The 19,841-nt window shown below is 37.8% G+C and overlaps 1 long non-coding RNA gene across 1 annotated transcript; it reads right to left on the reverse strand.

The window, feature by feature from the left end:
• Window positions 1-17,374: 17,374 nt before the first annotated feature.
• On the reverse strand, window positions 17,375-19,633 carry LOC131224056 (uncharacterized). Its single transcript, XR_009160812.1, has 3 exons — window positions 18,758-19,633; window positions 18,264-18,627; window positions 17,375-18,174 (listed from the first exon to the last, which is right to left on the reverse strand). It is a non-coding gene; the product is annotated as an uncharacterized LOC131224056 (long non-coding RNA).
• Window positions 19,634-19,841: the final 208 nt, after the last annotated feature.

Raw genomic sequence — 19,841 nt, forward strand, 5'->3', positions numbered from 1 at the left:
GGTCCTTCGCCAGGTGTTCCAAAACACCGCTGAGCCGGGGGATGGAGCACTCGGGCCTAACTGGGAAGGGCCTTACCGTGTTGTCCAATCGACCAAACTAGGTTCTTATCACTTAGAAGATCTCGAGGGACGTCCGCTCCCCCACCCCTGGAATGCCGAGCATCTGAAAATTTACTACCTGTGACAAGATAGCCTTTAAGGCCCTCAATAAATATGCGCTTCTAAGCGACAAGCCTTTAAGGCTCTCAACAAGTGTACACCTCCGAGCGACTAGCCCTTAAGGCTCTTAATGAAATTCACTGTTTCCTCTCTACTTAATCAGACTAAGGAAAAGTTGCCTCTCACATGCAGAGGCAAACTCAACGAGATGATCCCTTAGAGAAGGAGTTAACGTAATCTCACGAAAACTCAACAAGGCATCCCCTCTTAAGTCAAGGGAAAAGCTAAAAGATGACCCGACTCCCTAGGCGTTTGGACTCCAATGATCATGCCATAAAGGCTTAAAAATTCTACGAGATGGCATTGGAAGGGGCTGACCCGTCAAAAGGCCGGCCATGCCCAGAAGTAAACCGACCTGTCAGCGAATCAGTTCGGCAATCAACAAACAACAGTCATCATCCGAACGCCCGTTCTAAAGGGTCAAAAATTATCATCATAAAAAAAAAATCCATACACAGGAAAAAGTTTCAAGTCCACGGAAAAAATACTAAAGATTATACAGTCGGAGGTGCTTGGGAGTCGGGGACTTGGTCCGGGCAAACATCTTCAGCAGGTACCTCTCCGGTGTCTTTGGACAACAATGGTTCGAGGTTAAGGTCTGGGTACAAATCCTGGACCGCCTCAATACAAGTATCGAAACCACGGTTGTAAAACTTGGTGGCTTCGGCGTCCCTTTCCTTTGAGGTCTTGAAGGCATCTACCACTGCGGCCACTGCTTCAGCTAGGGAGGCCTCATCCTGGGCCCGCTGGGCCTCCATTGCTTGGGAGACAGCTCGGCTCCGTTCTTCTGTCGCTTCGGCTCTGGTCCGATCTAGGACTTCGCCTAGTTGAGTAATCTCCTGAGCCAATGAATCCACATGAGCCCTAGCTCGTGCCAGCTCAGCCACCGCCGCACCGCAACGGGCCTCAAGATCACTCATGACCCCTTGCAGCTGGAGCTCTCTAGCCTACCCATCCCACTCTCTAGCCTTCCCTTCTTCAAGCTGTCGACGCAGTTCGCCCTGCTCAAGTCGAAGGAAATTGGCTTCATCCCGCAAGATCCCTACTTCGGTCTTGAGGGCCTTTGCCTCGACCTCTCTCTTTTCCAACTCCCGCGCCCTCTCCCGAGCCGAAAGGAGCTTTGAGACAGACTGAATGAAAATAAAGATAAGCATACGGGTGCGAAAGAAATGGAAACTAAGAAGCAGAAAGGTGACGAAAAATACCATGTAAAAAATGGAAGCCATGTCATTCAAAAAGGAGCTATCCGATCTGTTGAGAAGGCGGGTTATATCCTCCTTTGGGGCATGTTTGGCAGCCCAAGGCATTAGGCAAGACAGGTGGTAGCCCGGTTCAAACCTTCCGCCGCTCGTCCCCACCTGGGCTGAGCCCATGGCTTCCTCAGCCCCGGTTCGACTGCCTACCGAGACTTGGACCTCTGCCCTGAGATCATTCCCGTCGTCAGGAGGAGAAAGCATGTCGTCAGCTATCCGGATAGCCTCCTCCCGCTCGAAGGAAGAAGGGACAACAATACAAGGCTCGGGGGCTAGAAGAGGAACCTCCACGGCAGGGGGGTTGCGGTAGGTGGAGGGGGAAGGGAAGGAGTTATAGTCGCTGGAGTCGGAACAATGATTGCTGGAACTCGGGACCCAGCAGACGTTGCAACTGGTGTCGCAGCAGGAATTGGAGCAGCAGCCGGAGCTGCAAAATCGGGAGCGGGGCCAGAGGAAGGAATGACCTGCCTTTTTTGAGCGGTGGTCTTCGCCTGGGGCTCGGCTCTCAACATTTCTTTAGCTGTCGGAGCGGCTTTCCTCCTCCGAGAACTAGATGCCTCAGCCATACCTGTCAAAAGCGACGGGTCAAATAATCAGATCTGAGAGTTCAATCCCTACCGAAAAATAAAAATAAAAACCTTACTGAAAGAAATTGGAAGAGGTTGGGACTTGCACAGCCCGCACTAATGAAGGTTGGTGGCGGTAATCAGGTCCGACCAGGAACGGAGCTCTCCCGATCATGCCCTAGCCTTAGTTATGCGATTCTTCTGGGCCGAATCAAGGAGAGGTGTGCCCCTTGAAAAATCTACAAAGATAGATATAGCTTCAGTCTGACCAGCATAATAAAGAAGAGTATGAAGAAAGGAGGGAATAATTGGTCCGACCTGGTTTTAAAAATCGAGTGGGGACTCGTGTTGTCGAGGTTCTGAGCTCAGTCACCGGCACCTCCCATTCGCACGCAACCCATAACCATTTATTCTTTCAATCCTTATTGGAGGACGAAAGATTCATTACGTGCCTTGACCGCTTGCTGCCTCGGGTCGCGAAGTAGTACCATGGTTCCTGACTGTTGTGCTTGACCAGGTACAAACTTATCAATTCCTTAGGGGTCAGCTCTGAGTTCCTGACTTGACGCCAGATGATGTAAGAAGAAATCAGCACCCTCCAAGCATTAGGGGTAAATTGTCTGGGAGCTAAGACAAGGTAGGCTGTCACAGCTCGAATGAAGGGATCCAGAGGAAGTCTGAGCCTGCATTACAGTGCATAGAGGAAAATGTCAACTTCTCCTTCAGCAGGCGCACCAACGGTGTCAAGGGGCCCTAGGGCTCTTATCTGGATGGAATCAGGGATCTGAAACTCCGAGCAGATCCATTCCATCTGAGACTCGGAGAGCACGGAACCTCTTGGGACTACCTCCGAGGCCCGTCTACGTACTGGCATCCCTATGGCCTCAGTAGTTGTAACCCGGGGGGCTCAAGTAGCCTTCTTAACAACCCTTCAAGTCTGAGCCCCTGCTTCTTTCTGTCTTCGGGGCGAAGGGAATAGGGGTATAGCTTCATAGGGACCTTAAGAGGCCCCTCTCCTGTCATTAGAGCTCCCCGACTCGAAATCGTCATCATAATCCTAAACGGTATCTAGGTCAAAAGACATCTTAAAAGGAAGGTAAGCAAAGAAGCACAAGGAAGGTATGCAAAGAAGCACAAGGAAGGTACGGAAAGAAGCACGAGGAAGGAGACTCATCGGACGATCACCGGGAATCGCTTTTGCCGGAAATGCCTGATCGGTCGGAATCGCCCTCGCCGGAAATCGTCTCCTTCAGTAACAACTCAAACACAAAGCACAGAAGTAAAACAGAGGTCTCCAAAGGAGACTTATATAGACCTTACCAAATCTCTACATTAATGACAAGAAATGATGGCCGCAGCCAAATCGTCGCGAGCTGACTTCGGAGCTTACGTGGCCACACACTATTGGCCCAGGCTCTATCGAGCAGTACGCCTCTGACATGGAGCATCATGCTCCGGATAAATGAAACGATGCCCGAGCAACGAAAGCTCCGTCCAAAACATTGATCAGGGGTACATGACAATATGCCATAGGCAGACGACGATTCGAAATCTTAACCGTTGCCACGCGGCCGCTGAATATTGGGCCGTGACTGAGAAACCCTGAGGGCGCGTCGCTTCAAAATTTCGAAATCAAGATAATATCGGCACGCATGGAAGGTTCAGCAGACGAGGTGGTTGATCTTTCGAATGCTTACTCTCCGAGTCCGTAACCGACCTCGAAGAGTAGGGGGCTTCTGTTATAGGAAGATCTGAGCCCCTTATAATCCCGAGGGCTAACGTCATCAAACAGATAACTAATCCCTGCGATGCCCACAACTGAAGGATTCACGAAGGCTTATAACCACTCTGATTGAGACTTTATCTGTCAGAAGGTCTGAGCCGAGGCCGAATCCCAAGGTGAGCGTTCCATGAGCTAAGTTTAGAAACTACCATAAGTGGATGTGACCGGTTACTTCTCTCATAGATACGCATGATGCGCATAAGATCCTACACGATCCTTGAATTGCGTACGATATCCCCACGATCCGAAAATCCTACTGATTAAGTGAATCGTGCCGAGATTAACGGACCTAGACCGTTCAACAGTCAGGTATAAATACAATAAGACCCGATTGTTACAGGGGCGAAAGACGGGTATTCTCTCTCTACTTGTCAACTTAGACCCAGATTCCCTTGACCTGACTTAGGCATCGGAGGGTCCCCAGTAATATATGCATTGAACATATATACACCGTTTTGAATCAAGTTATTTTTTGTATTTTTATTTCATCATAGTATGAATTACCTTGTAAACCGTATCAATAGTGTATAAACATCATGGTGGACCCAATGATTTTTTTAATGGTAGGCATTCATCTACTAATATTTTCCTATCACGCAGCGCACTTGAATTTTGTATTTGTAACATTTTTGGATCCAAGTTCTAGCTGGATTCAGCAGAATAAACGGAGAAGATGGATTTCCGCAATCATCATGGTGACCCCACCTAACTTTTCATGGCAGGAAATTAACAAGAAAGCTTTTGAAATGAATCTTCATCCAAATTCGATAGTGTAAGAGTTTGTTTGGTGTTCTATAGAGATAGTACACAAGAAGTATTTTAGAAAGTTTATCATTTATGAAATTTTGAAAAAAATGATCATATTATATTTTAATATGTATGATTAAAAGATCCTTCTAAAGAACAAGCCAATCGGAAAAACAATTAACCGAATGCATATGCATGGTTCTCAACTACGAGAATGTAAATATTAACTCAATAGGCTTGCCCAAGCCATGACTCTTCCTTCAGTCGCATCTCAACAAATGTGTCAGTTTTCGTAATTGACATGTTAGTAATATTTTTTATATATAAATAATTTTTTATTAAGTTTTTTATGTCAGATAAAATTATCATATTTAAAATAATATTAATCAATTAACAAATCAATCAAAAACTTTACTTCTCTTGTTAGGCATATGAATGGTATTTTTGCTATATATTTAGTTTTACATTACTCATAAGATTAGTGCATCAGAAGCCTACCATACTGGTTGATCTCATCAAGAGTAATCAACTATCTCAAAAAGAGTATTATGGTACATGCCTCAACCCAATAAGGAATCAAAATCATCACCTATAGTGTTATTGTTTTCGTCAATCCTCAAATCATATATACGGATTCATTTAATCTAAATTAATTATTTATATTTTTCTCATAAAATTAATATCGAAGTAAATACTCTCATTGAATTAAGACCAAAAATAAAAAATAAAAAATCAAGACAAATCATCCTACGGTGGTGTATCACTTTCCCACATTTGTCCGGGAATGATAGATTCAATCCACCAATCCTAGGGCCATTTTCAATACGATGTGGACAGCTACTTTATTTTTGGATCACAAATGAAGATTATCTATGCTGACAAAGGAACGTCCCGCGTGCCAATGGCCAGGATCTCTGAGCCACGGCCCCAAATTGCCGAAAACAAACCTAGGATACTTTCCAAAACCTCGGGCGGATCACGCAACTCTTTCAAGCATTTGACTTGTCTGAGCGGGGAATGTGGTATTGAAAGCTGGCAATGGGTCCGGCCTGGACCAAGTTCAAAGTAAAAAATTTGAACCAGCTCGCCCGGGCCAGTTTTAAAAACCAGACCCGAACCAACGGCAGGATTCACGTCACTCCGGAGGAATGACATGACCTGTAATCCGGACCGGTCATCAGTTGCGTGCCGCCCTTATGGGGAGCGGATTAGGTGAGATCCCGGGCTCACCCTAGACAGTGTGGCCTTTACCGTAGGGCCCACCTTGATGTATGTATTCTGCATCCACTCCGTCCATCCGTTTTTTCAGATCATTTTAGGGCATTATACAAAAAATAAACCAGATCTAATGATCATGTGGACCATATCATCGGAAAGAGTGGTGATTGACCATTAATGAGCCACTAAAGCTTTGGATCAAGCTGATATTTGTTTTTTTCCCTTCATCCAGGATTATATGACATTATCAATAGATTGGATGAAAAATAAACATACGAAAACATTAAGATTTGCTCTAAGAAGTTTTCAATGGCCTGATATTCAATCACCATTACTTCTTATGGTATGGTCCACCTGGTAATTGAATCTGCTTCACTTTTAGATAGTATTCTAAAATGATCTGAAAAAACAGATGGACGGTGTGGATATAGAATGAATACATTAAGGTGGGCCCCACGGTAACGGACGCACCGTCTCGGGTGAGGCCAGGGTCTCACCTAATCCGCTCCCGCCTTCCACGTATTTTTAACGTTATCGTGGACCTGACCAGCTAAGCGGCCTGAATTCCGGACCAGGGGATTTACACGGTGGGACCCACGTGAGAGCTTGGATCCCATGCCACGTGCGCAACGCTAGCCCATGAGCTGGCGTATGTGGTGCGTAGTACAGTGTTGTATCAGTCGGGATTATCCGTCTAATACTGTAATACACCCATCATGGATAGCCCATGTTGCATGTAGAGCCCTGCACATCCACACGCAGACACACGTGCAAAGTGTGTGAGATCTCTGCTCTCCATCTTCTGCTTAAAAATCAGATAATGGCACTCTTGGAGTCGGCCTCAACTTACAAAATAGATTGATTTTTTTATATTCTTTTTTATTTATTTTTCCTGGCCATTCATTTGTTCTGATGAGTTTTAGCCCACATGACATGTGAAACGGCATAATTTTTATGCTGAAACATCTATACAGGGTACCTCGCCCGATGGAAAGCTCTGATCTAACACACGTGTCGCAATGTTACACATGAGTCCACTTGTGTACGTGCAGGGCTCCCGCACGCGCGTGGATTTAGCAAAGCTCTCGACCGTGGAGCGTATTTGTTTTACATCATCAAGTGGATATTGTCACAACAAAGATTTGTAGTGTTCCGACAAAACCGGTAAAGATCTAAACCAATTCCGTCACCCGGACCGGAATTGTCTACAGCACCTGATTTACGGGGCGCGTAAAACATCCAAGCTCTGTGGGGGCCACCATGGTATATACGTTAAATCCACTACGTTCATCCGGTGATAACCCTTGTCTCAACCAATGTACAAAATGCCGCTAAAAAAATTCAGACGGTTGCCTCAGTGGCATCAGCATCAGTATCAACAACAACAAAAGAAAAAATAAAAATAAAAAAAAAGTAAAGGAAAAAAAAAGCTCAATAATAAGTTCATGTGACACAGACCGATTCACTTTTTTATTAAGTTGATTTTGGCAATGAGTTACACTTGATTAATGAATTTGATGGAATATATTCACCATAAAGGTTTCAAACAAGCCTACGGTTGGCATCTCATTCCTATTGTTTCCACTAGAGTGCCCCGCCCTGGTTGTTTGGCTTCTTTTTTTTTCTTAAATCCTAAAAGCCTAATATTGAAAAAGAAAACCCAACTAATGGAGTGGATTTTACGTATACAATGTGGTGGCCCAATTGAGAATAAGTTTTCTTGTGTTGCATAAAACGGGTGTTATTCAGTTCAGAAGTTAGATATTTTTGAAATGGAGTGAAATAAAGTGGGTTGGATTTTTATTTTTATTTTTAAATGTATTAGTTTTAATAGATTCCCGACTTTGATAATATGAACTTTTGTTGCCAACTCAATCAAACAAGGCCACATTCGTGAATGAGGGCATATGTTTAAATTTTGTATGTGGGTATGATGAGCAAGTGTGCCGGAGTCTACTCGACTCAAGGTTTGACTGAAATGTTGGTGTTCCCCCGTGTTGAGACAGACAAATTGGAGATTGGATACATAATTCAATTATCCTTTCAACCACCGTTTGTGCTCAACGCTTAGACAATTCGTGAAAGAGTACCTTTAGCCCTTCTGAATGAACTCCTTTTGTGTTGTGATAATAGAAGTCAATCCACTAACTTAAATGCTTTTCCTTTCACCCGTACTTTCATTTCAATATTTCTCGAAGAAATAAGAATGTACAAATAAATAAAAGAATATTAAACAATGTTGATTTTATTAATATTCGAATGTATAGCCCATTTAAATCGATAAAATATTTAACAACCAAATTAAGAAATAAATGAAAGAAAGATAAATACCTGATTCGTCCCTCGAAATAGATGATTGAGGCGGGTGATAAGCAAGATGTGACCGGATGAATATGATCAACTAAATCGAAACTTAATTGATCATGGATCTACAACTTAATGTTATAAATATTCAATCTACTCCTAGGGTACTATAGTAGAAGTTGCTAAGATATAGCAATTTATGATAGAGATAGAACTAGGCTAGGCTAGATAAGATAAATAGGAAAGGTAAATGTAAAGTAGATAAATGTATTTGGTGTAGGGGCTCGAGCTTTTCTTTGATTGATCCTTTTATAGCTCGTCAAGGCGACAAGACCCTCGATTAGTTCTCCTGCTGACCCTGGATCTTCCGTGCTTTTTGGATACGGGAATCTCCTGAATGAGTCCGGAACTTCTAGTTTCTCGACTCTTCTCCTTGTTGTTGATCCCTTCAATAGGAGATGTCTGTGGCCCACAAAATGGATTCAGTTATCAAGCCTGGGGAAGTCAAGATTCATTTAATGAAGACAACCAGATCAATAATCAAGGAACCTCAAGGGTTGATTCTAGACCTCAAATCGAGCACAACCACTCATCTAGTGGCCTACCTCTTACACTTCCTATCAATGTATTAGATGGTCCAGACTGAACCACCTCCTGCATTGAACCATTCTCCGTAATGATTTGGAGTGATGGATAAACTTAACACCTGATACCAATCTGCTATTGGGCCAGATCACATATAGTTCTCCCATTCACTTGATCACAATCAGACCACAGGTTAGGATTGGATAATCCAACTAGTGTGTTTGTATCTCCTAATTTGGGACCAATCCATAGCCAAATTCGCTTGGATATCAGTTTGACCTTCCGATTTCTCGAACACTAGAGAGTCTTCGAACGTCTCTGAAAAGATCTCTCATTTTAGAAAGACTGTGGGAGATGGCTTCGCTAAGGATGTCATTAGCAAATGTGTGATAAGATCCGTTCTCTCAGTGGGTCTCTTATAGGCATGTTGGGCATGTTATCTCATTAATTGGTATGATAGACGTGGTCACATGGTATCTTTTTATTTATCCTCCTAAAGGCAGACGTATAGGTATGTGCTTCCGCATTAATACCAAATGTGTAATGCCTAAGGAAGATCAAACAAAGATACTCTTAGGCCAGAGTAGGATTTCTGTCAGCACTAGCCCCATAATGTCAACACGTAACAACCTTTCATTGGTCCACGTCGGGATGGTGAAAATGGGTGTAAATATCATGTTTCTACAAATGCAAAGGTATATAAAAATATTTTTTTACTTTTTTTTTTTGGTTGATCTTTCATGCAAATTCTTTTCCCAACCTATCTCAAATGTAGGAAAGATGAATAACCATTGTAGATCTTTTGTAAGGGACAAAAGCTGACTTGAGTTGTCACTAGGGGGGCCCTATATGTGTGGGTGTGGCCCAATCTCTCTACCACACCATCTCTCTCTCTCTCTCTCTCTCTCTCTCTCTCTCTCTGCGCGCAGGTGACACTCATAGGAGGTTTCGGGTACTGTCCAGGATCTCTATTATCTAAAATGTTCTCTCTCTATCTGGGATAGAATATATTTCTAAGAAGGAAGTTAAAATTTTAGGATATGTACCACTTATCATTTCCACTGTCTTATAATTTTTGGTATAACCTATTGTGAATGAAGTCAATTTGCCTATATATATATTTTGCACCCTAACCATTCAAATCTCTCCCATTGTCGTTGTCATCATCCTTAGCTAATTCTCATTTTAGGCCAAGGACTAGATCAACACATCTTTGTTACTAAATGCCCATCAAGTATTGTTTAAAGCAAATCAACAGTTAAAATAAAAATTAACGATTGAAACTTACAATTAACAAATTGATGACACTAGAAGTGTTGGCTAGCCTTCGAAATGCTTGATGGATGATCTAAATTATCAGATCTTCTTATTAATCATGTCCCGAATAGATTAAGTAGATCCCTTATTGAATTGTATGAACATGGATAATCCCAATAAATGCACCCAACCACATCCACTTCTATTGGTTACGTGATTAGAGGTGTTGTCTAGCCTTTGAATGTCTAATAGATGGCCTAAATTATAAGATCTGCTCACTAATGATCATGTTCCGACCAAATTAACTGGATTCCTTATTAAATTATATACACATTAATAATCCTGAAAAATACACTCACCTATATCCACTTTTATTGGTCAGGTGATAGCTTCTAAATCGAGCCAAACCAGGCAAGCCCCTCATATCTTCACATCCTTGAAAAAAAAAAAAAAGAGTCTTATTAGTCTAGACATGATCAGTCTCTCAGTTTGGATACTTATCATCGTTTCTACCAACATAAGTAACTAAAAGTTCTATCAAAGTACAGCATCCATAATATACTTTTACACTTACGTGGAGTAAGGGTAAGGCGTATTAACTTAAGGTCACGGCTGATGATGGAAATTATCCGTCTTATTACCAAAGTCAAACTCTTTCACACAAGATGATTATTGTCAAAGCATAACAATTTTATCTTGGAATCTATATGCTTATGGTCAGGGTTGAGGGCCATGTATCACATCTCCCTCGACTACTAACAGTTTGTATCCCATTTCAAGTGTCCAAGTACAATAAAAGAATATCTCTTAAATTCATAAGAACATATTACATTAAGTCAACTGATGAATGACCGCATCATATATATAGTCTATATATGCATGTTAAAGACAGTATAACATTAGTTTTCAGGGCACAATCGAAACATCCTAACCGTATACATCCAACGTATACGTGTAAATAGTGGGCAACTCATTCTAAATCAGTGGGACCATTACAAGGAAGGATGACTCCGTCACCTTTGTCCTCTGTCTGAAATCCCATGCTTGTATCTGGCATGTCTCATGTTTGGCAAGGCCAAACCCCAAAAATAAAATCCAGAATTCAAGTGGGCCATAGGACAGAGAATAATGGAGGCCGCCCATCATAGAAAAAACCATATTGTGTGCGGGTCCCACGGTCTCACCAGTGTGCCACCAAGGGGGAGCCCTAAGACCAGACTACTTGAATGATGAATCTAGAGGTCTGGGAAGATTTTTACATTCTTTTCTTTGATCTGGCCCGGCTGAGTTTCGCATCGGCCTGATTTTTGGGTGGTCCAATCAGTAGGGTGCACCTGATGCATGGTTCATGCCACACCAGCATCACACCCAAGATTCCTTCAATTGAAACTTGAAAGTGTGGCCTTAAGTTTAACTAAATGGTACAAATCATGGGAAAAAAAATAATTGAAATATTTATCCATGGCCAGGCCAATGATCTAATCTTCCCACTGTAGATGAGTGTAGATGTACATATTTGCGCCGTTGATCTAATCTTCCCACTGTAGATGTACATGTTTGCCTGTATCAGCGGCTATGGTTAGGAGGTGGATCGAGACGGTGCACTGCAACCTATTTTTAATCCTTGTCTATGTAGTTTGTGGGCCTGTGTTTCGACTTTCGAGCACAATCTGAAAATAACACAGGTGGGCCAATCCTAACCATTCGATCGGCTGGCATCAAATGTAGGGTCAGAGGCCAGCAAAACCTTGATACTCTGGCAGAGTGTGATGCATGATACGGAGGCGCCTAGAGATTAGGCACCTGACATACAAGTAATTTAAATTAGACTGTCCAAATTATGGACCCCAATTTTGGTTTGTTATGAACCAAAAAAAAAAGAAGGAAAAAGTAAAAAGAAAAATAAGTTTATCATATTACTTGAATATCAGATTGGTGGATGCTTAAAATGGAAAAATACCCGATAATCCTCTTTCAGCAAGCAAGGGTCCCCAAATAAGAGATTAGGATTATTCAACCATTATGACTCGGAATTGTTGGCTTTGGTTAAAATTGCCGCACTGCCGGTGCATATTGAGTATTTATAGCAACCAATTAGTTTTGTGTCATACTAGGTGTGCCAAAAAATATTGGCTTTCGTCAAAATTGTTACACGGCCAGTGCACGCTAAATATTTATGGCAACCAAGTAGTTTTGTGTCCCACTGGACATGCACAAAATTGTTAGCTTTCGGTTTAGTTTGGTCACATGTGACTTGTGCGGGTGTGTTAGAGCTGATTGTGCAGCTTGATTCAAACCGAACAACTCGACCTCGAGCACCAAAATAGGCAAATACATCAAACGTGAGCGTATATAACCGAGACTAGAGAAGATTGGCCACTTATTCGGCCACTCACAATATGGTTGTAAAATGATCAGGCGATTGTCGGAGAGTGGGGCTCTGAAGATGGGACGTGCATTTCCTTCCATCTGAAACGACTTTTATAAACAGAAACAGTCAAACAAAAAGAAATACTTATGATCAATCACATGAAGTAATAGTAAAATGCCTTTTTGAAAAATAAAATGATTGTATCGATACTAGGAACAATTGATGCAAAAGTATAGACTTGGATTACAGCTAAAAATTACTGCTACTGAATTATGAATAAGGATTACCACTTCTCCTATGATAGAGTTGAGATATGATAAGAAAAAATAATTTGATTTGTTCGTTGGATTGGTATGAGATAATTTGCTTTGCTGAATTTTTTATTATTTATAGATTTCTGTTGTAGCTTCTCTTCAGACTTTTCTCTTCTTTATTTCAACGGTTATGATAGTTGAATCATTGACATGTTAATCTTATAAATTCTTCACTCTCTCAATGAGCTTCTAATCATTCTTTTCCACTTAACCACTTTCGATACATGTATCAACTAGCTCAACATCAGATGTACTTTCATGAAAAAATACTCCAAATATGTCCAAAGATCTTATGTACGATATGTATTTCCATGCAACGATAGTTGTCATTTCCTCATTGGCTATTACACGAACGGTCACAAGTAGGGTACAATAAGAGTCAGTGACTTGAGGATGGTGGGTTCCACGTGTGTTTAGTTTGAGTTAATGCATTCAACGTATGCACTTCTTCAATGCCTGAGTATTAAGCGTTGCTGGCTGCCATAGTATCAAGTAACTCGCCTAGAATCAAAACGGTCATCATTCCAAATTCAGCGGAGAAAATCAGGTGCTTAAGATTGTCCAATTAGTGTGAATTTTGGGGTATGTTCACAATGGAGGGCTACAAATTGAACCGTCCGATCAACATGCACATATGGCCCACTCAAGGTGGTTGATTTGCCAAAGCTCACCGAGGTGTTGGTTTGCTAGTGCTTGTTGTGCATTATAAGGGCCACGCAATGGATGCTTTCTATAGCCATCTGAATCCTACTTTGTGCAAGACAATGTGGCACGTGTAGGATCCATGCCATTCATGATGTGGACCCAAAATGAGGTAGATCCATTCAATTGGTGGGCCACATGGTATTTGGAACATTGGTCAAATATTTTGGTAACCTGTTTTCATAACCACAAAACAGTGGGGCCCACTGGATGAACAATCACATCTCTTACATTAGGTAGGACATCCCAGGATTAGGAGGGACACAGACAAGTGAGGAATGTCTTCTTGTGAGAGAAAATGTTCGTATGTGCTGGTCCCTGGGGCAGATAGGACGACCCACAAAAAATCTCCAGTTAGTTGGTCAAAACGCTAAATTTATGACGGATACTGTCTGTCAAAAAAAAGGCATGGTTTAACGACGGACATCATCCGTCGCGCGTATCTTCAGAATAGAGGATTCTCGCTAAAAAACGAGATTTGTGACGGGTATGGTCCGTCGCAAATTAAGATTTTGCAACGAATTTTGAACGGTGAGTAGTGCCGCCTAAAAACTCGAACAATCACGGATTTTATTTTCTTTTGCGACGGATGATGGTCCATCATAAATTCACTTTTGCCTGATCCTATTATATATATTGTAGAATTTGGTATAAAATTGTAGTTATTGTAGTTGAAGAAGTTTTTTTTAATAGAATTGCATAGTTTAATTGTATTTATTTGTATTTAAGATTAATTTTGTATTAATTGATTGAATGCATTGATTTTTTAATTAATTGAGTGGAAATTAATAATAATTTTTTTGCTTTAAAACTGTATTTAAATTCTTTGCAATATCACATGAAAAATCCTAAACTACATCTTTAGTATTTTATTAGAAATTGAGGTTTTAGAAAATGAAGTTCGAAAAAAAAAAAAAAAAAGAAAGATTAAAATCAAGATTTTCTTAAATAATTGACATTTCGAAAAAGAAAATTAAGAAATTAGAAAAAAAATTATGATTTTGAAAAAAATAGTTGAGAAGTTTAAAAAAACAATTAACAATGTTTGAGAAAAATTTAGATTTTGAAAAAACTGTTATTTAATAAAAATTTGGATTTTGAAAACAAATTAAGAACTTTGAATAAAATTGATAATTTTGAAAAAAAAATAGATTTCGAAAAAAATTGATATTTTGAAAAAGAAAATTGAAAAGATTAAAAAAATTTGTGAAAAATTTGACTACTTTAAAAAAAAATATATTTTGAAAAAGAAATAGAGATTTTGTATTTTGAAGAAAAACATTGAAAAGTTTGAAAAGAATTGACAAGTTTGAAAAAATAAAATATTTTAAAAAAGAAAATGGAGAAGTTCAAAAGGAAAATTTGAAGAAAAAATGAGATTAAAAAATTGAGATTTTAACAAAAAGGTGACATTTTGAAAAGAAAATTGAGAAGTTGAAAATTTTGTGATTTTGAAAAAAAAAATAATGATTTTAAAAAAAACATTGCGATTTTAACAAAAAATTGTCATTTGGAAAAAAAAAATTTGAAAATTTGTAAACAAACTGGTGCTTTTGAAAAAAAAAAAAAGGCATCTTGAAAATTTTGAGAAGTCTGAATAAATTGTTTAAGTTTGAAAAGAAATTTAGATATTGGGAAGAAATTGAGATTTTGAAAAAAAAAATTAGAATTTATATTTTGAAATTTTAAAAAAAAGTTGATGACAAAAATGATATTTTGTTAAAAAATTTGAAAAAAAAAAGATTAAAAATATGGACATTTTGACAGAAAATTGACATTTTGAAAAAGAAAATTAAGTAGTTAAATTTTTTATAATGATTAAAAAATGTGTTTTAAAAAACACTGATGTTTAATAGAATTAGTAACTTTTGCCCTAAACTTCAATCTGGTTTTTTTTAATGAATTGATTGAATGCATTGATTGTTATTATTATTATTTTTTATCAATTGAGTGGAATTTATGTTTATTTTTGCATGAAAAATGATTTTTAAATGCATTGCAGTATCACATGAAAAATCCCCTAATTTGTAGTTTTTGAAAGAAAAAAAGTTATTAAAAAAAATGAAGATTTAAAAAAAGGAAGTAAGTTTGAAAAGAAATTGAGATTAAAAATAAATTACAATTTTGACATAAAAATATCATCTTGAAAATGAAATTTCAGAAGTTAAAAAAATGAGATTAAAAAAATTTGACAATTTGAAAAAAAAAAATGGCATTTTCGAAAAATAAAATAAAATTGAGAAGTTTTAATAAAATTGATAAATTTGAAAAAAAAAATTGATTTTGAAAAATATTGAGATTTTTATTTAGAAATTGAGATTTTGTATTTTGAAATAAATTAAGAAGTTTGATGAAAGAAAATGAGAATTTGAAAAAAAAAATTGACATGTCTGAAAAAAATGATAAAGTTTGAAAAAATTTAAATGTTTTTAAAAAATTGAGATTTCAAAAATAAAAATCAGGATTTTTATAAAGAAATTGAGATTTTGTATTTTGAAAAAAATTGAGAAGTTCGATACAAAAATGTGATTTTGCAAGAATAACTTATAATGATGAGATTGATGAAATTCTATGATCGGGCCATCTTAAAGTTGATCTGAAGGGTCAAATGTGTTCGGAATGTGCTAATTAGTATAGAGAACGAAATTCAGCTCATTGTGACCTGAAACGAATCAAAAACATCTAAAACACTCTTTAAATTGGCATGATCAGTTTATTATGATCTTGATCATATTTTGGACAATCTGATTGGTCCAGATTGAAGAGTAAATGACTTTAAAATGTTTAGATTAAATTTCACTCAAATCTGACCGTTGGATCACAAGATATGGCCCACCATATTGTTGATCAATCTTGTTCCCTCAATATCTTTCTCATTCGAAACCCGATTGGGGCGAGTGACCAGTCAAATCAAAGCCCTTGACAAGTAGAATAGAGTGACTAGATCAGATTTCTAAATTGGAAAAAAAATTTAGGTCAATATTGCACCATAGAAATAGTGTTAATTGAATGTCCACCATTAAAAACTTCTCGAGGGCCACTAACGTTTTGGATTAAGTTGTTATTTGTTTTTTCCTACATCCAAATTTGTATGACCTAATCAAGAGGATAAGATGAAATAAACATTACATTGGACCCTACGATATTTAAAAAAAAGTTGAGATGTTGAAAAAATTTGACATTTGAAAAAAATTTGACATCTTGAAAAAATTGAGAAGTTTAAATAAATTGATAAGTTTGAAAAAATTGGATTTTAGAAAAAGAAATTGAGATTTTTAAAAAGAAATTGAGATTTTGTATTTTGAAAATTTGAAAAGTTTGTTAAGAAAAATGAGATTAAAAAAAATTAGAATTTGAAAAAAAAATTGGAGAAGTTTGAAAAAAGAAAGACATTTTGAAAAAGAAAATGCAGTAAGTACAAAATAATAATAATAATAATAATAAATAATAAATAATAAATAAAATTGAAGAAAAAATGTGATTAAAAAAAATCGAGATTTTGATTTTTTTTTAAATTATAAACTAACATTCTTCAATTAAAATATAAGAAAAAAGCAAAAGGAACTGCCATCCAACTTCTAATCTCACCGTTAGTTCTACCCAACCTACTAAGTTCTAATCATAACCACTAATTATGTAAAAGTATCCCTACAAGAATAATTCAAAATTTGTCTTTATTTTGGTCATTAGTTTCTAGGTCTTTTGAGATCCAAAATGATCAAAACATGCAAAAATTACAAAACTAGAAATAGGAGGTATAGATCCCAAAAATACATCTACTAGATCATAGCAAACGGACAAGCTCAAAGCTATGCATCAAGAAGACACAGAAACACCTCATGGCAAGATTCTGTCTACAAAAAAAAGACTAAAATTTTTTACTTAGAATTTAAAATGTAAACCAACTATAGTTTTTAAAAAACTACTTACAAAGTAAAGCAAATTATACAAGCAATAAAAGGAAAGATCTCTCTCTCTCTCTCTCTCTCTCTCTCTCTCTCTCTCAAAAAAAAAATAAAAATAAAATAAAAATAAAAATAAAAATAAAATAAAATTTAAGAACTGCCTAAAACTTTAAATCTTTGATAGCTGTTTATCATCTCTTGTCAATTTCTTCGTTGTTTAAATTTTTTTAAAATACTTATTTTTTTATATCAATATGACTGCTCCCTCATTTCGAAACAAAATAATAAAAGCAGAGTATCATTCGATGGCTCATGATACATGTGAAATTAGATGGCTTCATTTTCTTCTTCAGGTATGGCTTTGATGGTTCATGCTGCTAAGCATATAGAGGTCGACTGCCATTTTATGAGAGAACATTTCAATTAAGTTGTTGTGTACTCTGCTTGTCCAACCGGCTGGAGTTCTCATCTTCAGGAGGTTGTGTGCAAGCTGAGTTGTGCTCCAGCTTGAGGGGGTGAGGAGATTGTGTGCGTGTATAGTTTGGGTACTCCTGTGGGGTACCATATGATGTATGTTGTTTAGGGTTAATCTTATTATAAATAAAAGCTTAAAGGGAGAGAGACATTTAGCTCCCTAATCCCTCTTGTCTTTTCTCTATTCCTTTTCTTCTTCTCTAACATGAATAACAACAATGGTTCACATTTAACTCAAAAAAATACTGCAGGTTTTGTGCTAGGATCATTCATGGTGACACCCATTGTACCAACAGTGTGGATCTCTGAACCATGGACCCCACTACTACACTGGAAGTCTAACATACTGTATAAAATTTCAGCCCATACATTGTGTTATACTTCCCTGGAACCCAAAAGCAAACATATCATTAGTGCTTAATAGACCGAATCATTGCTAAGAATAATTGTGGACATTTTATAATCACTGCTGGAGCCTGCATATAAAAGCATTAAGTTAGACTAAAGGGAGTACCAGATGACACCAGATTACAATGCAAAGTATTGGCTTCTACCAAGTACTAACCTCAAGAAGTGTCTAACAGTACTTCAAATCTTGGAAAGAAATCTTCTTCTTGAGATTGTAGAGTTTTGCATCAATCTTCAAAAACAGTAAAGAAAACTCAGATGGATAGCTCGAGTGGGCATATCTAGTCCACCACCTCTAATCTCAAGGGCATACCTGCTTTATGAGATCAACTAAGTCTCATTGCAAGAATCCTTGAACCGAGATAGGAGAATATCGACTTCTGGAAATAGTGGAGTGGAGGCTCCCCTTGCTAATTTTGCCATCTCAGATGAAACTTGTAGATGTCCATTTGACAAAATATCCTGTCCATCCTCTGATGAATCTACATCCTCTTATCGAAATGATGGAAGGAGGACCTCCCCTACCAAGTTCCCAAATAATGCATCAAAAGAGAAATCACCTTGTACAAAAGAAACATTCTAGTCTGTTCCTTGGAGAAATGTTGAGAATAATCACATATTAGCAAATGATTCATGTCAAGAAAATATTACCTCAAAGTTGTCTATGCCCAAGATGAGAAGAAGGGGGCTAATGGATGAAGCCTTTTGGAGAGGTAATAGCCATGCCAGTTTTATCTCCCCTGATTCCATCTTTAGTCTCCATCTAATGCAAATATCATAAAATAAGTACATTCAAAAGGTCCAAGGCTGATTTATGTATGAAACTAGAAACTAATACAACATATTTGAATAAGGATTCTGATAAATTATAAATGAACAGCTAGTGGAAAGCAAAAGTCATTTTGCATGTACCTAGTTGTAGATGAAAGAAAAACCCAACCTATGTAACATAGACATGTACGCCTATGTTGTTGTTCGACACAAAATGGGGAGCTCGACGGGGTCACTTTTAAAAGTCAAATTCATTGACATTTCCATATAATTCAAGATAATAAAATCACCATCACCACCATCATCATCTTATACTTTCTTCCAACAATTGGGGGTTAGCTCTTAAAGTAGAGAGCGGCTTGCCAAGTCTTACAATCAGCTGGCCGCTAGAAACCAGCCTTCCTCTTTTACCTGAGCTCTTGGAACTGGTCATCGCAAAGACTCATATAGACACCAATGATATGCCATCACTCATATAATATTCAAAATAATAAAATAATTACATATTTTTAGAAGGTAAATACTTAAATATTATATTTTGATGATATATGGTGAGTACATTGTATACATATCATGATATTAAAGGATTCTTGTCTTCTTTTCTTTGTTTTCTTTTGACGTCTTTTGAAAAGATTTACCTTAAAAAACATACAAGAGTCCTTTAATAATTTTATTCTTTTGTACCTTTCCTAAGTGTAGAATCATGTTAGAAAAAATGCATTTGATTCCATTGTGAATAGTATCTTGATTTCTTTGTTTTGGATTTTTGAATATTGAAGTCCCCAAATCTCTCTCTCTCTCTCTCTCTAAGAAAAAAATGAAGATATATTTAATAGGGGAGGCCTTTTTCATGTTTTATGAGAAAAAGGGTACAAAGAAAGAAGAAATAGAATATATATATATATATAAAGTAAATTTTGGGCCGATTTATGTAATCTATGATTATTGTACAATTTGTACACTT

This window comes from Magnolia sinica, chromosome 13 (assembly GCF_029962835.1).
Source record: "Magnolia sinica isolate HGM2019 chromosome 13, MsV1, whole genome shotgun sequence".
In the NCBI taxonomy this organism is placed as follows: Eukaryota; Viridiplantae; Streptophyta; class Magnoliopsida; order Magnoliales; family Magnoliaceae; genus Magnolia; species Magnolia sinica.